Consider the following 5,095-nt stretch of genomic DNA (forward strand, 5'->3'; position numbering starts at 1 on the left):
AACCCTATATATTATACTTTATGGTTTTTACTGTCACCCCACTGATCGTGTAATGGCACTATTCACCCAAATACAAACCCATACCAAAGAATAATAATCTTCATCGGACTGATCTTGATCTTCAATGATCAATTCGCATTAGGATTTGTTTTTTTGCACTTCGTATCGAAAATGAATGAGTCACGAGCCAGCCGCGTGATCAAATTCATTCAGTCGGCCAAGCCGATAACAACTGTTATTTAACATCATTCAACGACAATCTTGCATTCCTTGTTGTGTATATAATTGTAACATAACACATTTAGTTTGAGAACAACAACAATATTTATCAATGACGATTTCACATTTTGAGCGTATAGTAAGATTCGTCCTCAATATCGATTGCAAGTCATTCCAGTCGATTATACATTCAGCTGAGTACGGTTAGGATAACTATTCATAAGGCTAGTTGACTTCCGGAGCTATGGCGATAAAGGTAAAGTCATTGAGTCGAGAAGAATGGAATGGTTATTTACATTCATAAATTTTTATTCCTATTCTGATACATATTTTATTTTTATTTATGGAAATTTATAATTGTATATAGAAAAAAAAAAGGTAATAATTAAATGAGATAAATGTTTCAGGAACCATGATAATCTTGGGAAAGAACCATCCAACGGTGTGACTTCAATCATTGCTTTAAATTAGAAGATCCTTTGGCCATCTTCTTATCAGACGCCTCGGAGAATTATCAGGCATGGCTAAGAATGAGAGATTAGGAACTAATGGGTTTGGGTGGGTGAGAATTTTGGAATAAAGGAATTTCGGACCAAGTCTGCAAAGAATGTGATGTTGAGGTCTTTAAGGATAAGTTTATTTGAGACATAATAAGGACCATCAAGGATTATATGGAGGAATTCAGATTGTAAGGACTGGATGCAGGAGGAATTTGATGGTTTGGTGGAGTCCCAAAAGCTCAATTTCTAATGTTTAAATTGGTCTTATTATCATTATAAACATAATATTACTTAAAAACCAAGATAATACGATTTTTAGAAAAGTGAAAGTTTTATTAGGGTTTACATGATTTATTATTATTTTATTTTTTTATATATAAAATCGATATTTAGTCACATACTATGCATTAAGATTTAATTTATTTTTTCAACCATTATTGTTTTGGCATGACGTCATTTCAATATAAACATACGCTAAGCTTCTCTACTCAGTGCTAGTGTTATTTTATTTTGTTGTTTTTTTTCCCAGCTTTCTTTGTTAATTAAATAAATATCTACAATGAGTTATATTTCTTATCATTCTTGTATAATATCTAACTGCAAAAATACTACAGTAAAAACTAAGCAAAATTTGTATATCCAAGCGTTAAAAGATATTTTAAGATAGTTTAATCGAACACCGTATATTTAAAAAGCCCCTTAAATTGAAAAACGGCGTGAAAATCTCCAATCTCGCCCTCCGTGGTAGCCTTACATATCTGGTTTTTTAACAGACAATTATAGCGAGTTGGTTGGTCAATGTACAAAATGTTTTAATATTACAAGAGGAGATCATAACAAACAAAAAAGGCAATCTTCTCGCCCGGACCCGCCCTACCAAAACCCCTAGAGAGCGACGGTATTATATCCAACCACTTTTGGAATATGTTCTTAAAAAGAAGAGGAGACTTTAAGATAGTTTAAATCAGTAACATTTAAAAAGTATCTGTCTCTATGTAATTGTTTTGTAGATGCAATTTTTTAAAAACTAACCTTTTTTTTTAATGAAAAACTAAAAAGTAACATTTTGTAAATAGCTTAATGCATTTGAAATGTCCGTTTAAATAATTATATAAAACTGCATATAGTTTTTTCACAAGCTTTTTATTTAATCAAAATATGTTCCATTCACTTCAATATAGTACTTATAAATCGAGTGGTATAATAACCATTAAATACAGCAGAGCAAAGGTGGCAGACGATTTTTCATCCAGTGCGTATCTTTAAATCATGAGAAAAAATATTTTTTAATTTGATTAAATTTTCTACTTTGTAAATTGGAGTGCCAATAAAAATCTATTATTGAATTGCAATTATTTCTCTGACTTTTCAAACAAATAATTAAAGCGAGTATGTTGGTCGATGTACGACATTTCACAATCTCACAAGAAAGTGATAATATCACACAAAAAAGACCATTCTTTCCGGCCGGACCCGCCCCAATAAAACCCCCCAGGCAGCGAAGGTCCTACATCACTTTTAAAATATTTGAACAAAACAAGAATAAGAGACTTTAAGATCGAGAAAAACGTCCTATCGGTGCAAAACTAGAAACATTTGTTCAAGGCTAGCTCTTTAGTGGTTAATTTATTCCAAAAGATTATTAGAGTAACTGAAAACGTAATTATTTTACCGTTCCGTTAGAAAATAACATGGAGAATTATGTTCGATACAAAATATTAGGTTCAGTGAAAACAATAATGAAATCAGACCGTAGACCACCTAGATTTTATTATAAATATGATAGAACATGAATTTCACTATATCATAAATGTATAATAACTAATATATAATTATAAATAATGGGTTCAGAGAAAACAGTAATGAAATCAGACCGCAGACCATCTAGATTTGTTGTAACTTTTTATTTGATTGTAAACGACAAAAGCATTATTTAATTGAAGGGGTTGAACATAATATGGAAGACAATTTAGCTGGGACATAACCAAGATAATAGGATTAAGAGCTCCGTGTTCTTATTGTTTAATACACAACCTTAAATAAGAACAGTATTAGAGAAATTGTTATAAACTGAGAATCAGCAGTACATATAGCAGTTTTAGTAAATAAACTGCAATTTAGTATATACTTACAAAGATCTTTTAACATTTTAAACTCTATAGAACAGAAATCCGGGTTCGTTTCAAAAACTTTTTTTCTTAAAATAGTCAGAAAAAAAAACATCGGTTCTTGGTGAGTAAGTCTTTTTTACTTTCAAGAGGGAAATATGTAATAATTTAAAAACAAATAAAAAGTGTAAATTTCTAAATCAGTGTTGTTTGTTTACGTCTAAGTGGTGTCAACACCCCCAGGCCGGATTCGAACCGGCGCCATTAAGGTTCCTGTAAAGTCCCGTGGCAAAGACCTGTACCTCAACCACCTGAGCTACGGACGCCCCTTCGTAGCTATCACTTGGTCCTGAAGAGTGAAAATAAACCCTTCTGTTTTGGGTTGATATAAAAAAAAGACGAAGAGAAATAAAGTAAATATTAGAATTGATAAATATAGAACTTATAACAGGATGTTCTGCAGCAGCTTGGGCTTCAGTCCTCGGGTTGAGGTTGGGTTTCCCCTGGAAGTGGAACTTCATGAATGGGTTTTCATCAAATCCTCTATTGACGAGCATTATAAAAAAAAATAAAAAAAAATGAGTATTTTTAATTATTAAGAGTGATGTCAATATTTGGGAAAAATAGATGATTTTGTGACCCAGTTATTGGCTACCCGATTCTGCTAAATTTACATTATTCCAGGCAAAACACATCAGAAATACTTATTTTAAGATATCACGAACAAGGTGAAAAAATAAAAATAAACAGAAAATGTTAAAATAAGATTGTAATATCGTCTTGCCCCACAGTATCTTTTAATAATACCCCACTTATTCCTGTTGAACAGATCCATTACTTAGGACTAAATCTGGACAAACGAAAGACATGGAAACCTCATACAAGACTGAAAAGACAGGAAACTGCTCGTCGATTCCGACTATTACAACATTTACTAGACAAACAGTCCAAACTTCCAATCCATTACAAAAGACTGATCTACATGACTGTTATAAGACCTATCTGGACATACGGAATTGAGCTTTGGGGCTCCACTAAACCATCAAATTCCTCTCGAATCCAATCCTTACAGCCCAAAATCCTTAATGCTCCTTACTTTATCACAAATCAAATCATCCATCAGGACCTCAATGTCCCACATGTTGCAGATTTGGCCAGAACCAGATACTAATCCTTCTATAATAAACTTCCCAACCATCCAAACCAACTCGTTTCTAGCCTGGCTTCTCCTTCACTACCTAATAATGCTCCTAGGCGTCTGAAAAGAAGATGGCCTCGAGATCTTCTCCTGTAGAAATGTTTTAGGAGTTCTATCAATGGGTAGATTCTCCACATGTTTGTATCATGTCATAATATCACTTACAGCAAATTTACTTGATGTGTATATATGTATATAGTTATAAATAACAATAACTAAATTATTAAAAAAAAAAAAGATTGTAATCCAAAAAAACATTAAACATTTCCTTAAACTGAAACGCATGAGACAAGGAGCAGATGGAAACTGATGCAGGTAGTGTTTCATTTCCCTTGGGTACTGCTAACTTCATTTTTGGGAAAAGTTGTTGATTAGATAAGAGAGTGTTTAGTTAACATCTGGCGCAAATTTTGAAAACTTTGGCGGTACCAAAATCTTCACTCACATTAACGACATCAAGAAACAAAGTTGGTTCTGTGTTGGTCCTAAGTCCATTTTTTTTTTTTTTAGCCAAAGAATTATTATGATAACTTGTTGTAAAAGCTGAGGGCTTTTCGGGCTAATTATTTAATGTTTGATCAATTAATTTGTATATTTTTGACTATTTAAAAAACTTTTCCTCTGTCAGTAACTGCATTTTCTATGCCAATTACAGGTGCAAATAATAGCCCATGGTTTATAGTCATTAACTCAGAACTATGATTTGTTTATTGGATATACATAGATGGACTTAAATAGTGGATAATTGATCGATAGAATAAAAAAATCATTGAATAAAAAAATAAAGAAAAATCATTTTTACCACAAAGAACCTCAAGATCTTCCAGTGTCAATAACTGGCGCACTCAACCTTGTATTTAAAAAAAAAATTAAAAGAATTTCAGGAGTTTCAGTTTTGTTAAAATTTCGACTTCCTTCCAAATTAATTCAGATTCCAGGATTATTATTATTATTTATCCAAAATTCAACCATGCAAGTATCTTGATTGGGGTGGATTAATTGAACGAAATCCACGAGAACGAAACAAAATCATCAACAAAATATTAAAACATTTTTTAGACTATATATAT

General features: G+C 32.0%; 1 protein-coding gene across 8 annotated transcripts in view; it reads right to left on the reverse strand.

Moving 5' to 3' along the window:
* LOC106679185 (NAD kinase) overlaps window positions 1–5,095 on the reverse strand; it is a 255,860-nt gene that overhangs the window by 150,567 nt on the left and 100,198 nt on the right. The window lies entirely within an intron of this gene.

This window comes from Halyomorpha halys, unplaced genomic scaffold (genome assembly GCF_000696795.3).
Source record: "Halyomorpha halys isolate HHAL.00 unplaced genomic scaffold, Hhal_1.1 Scaffold183.1, whole genome shotgun sequence".
Lineage (NCBI taxonomy): Eukaryota > Metazoa > Arthropoda > Insecta > Hemiptera > Pentatomidae > Halyomorpha > Halyomorpha halys.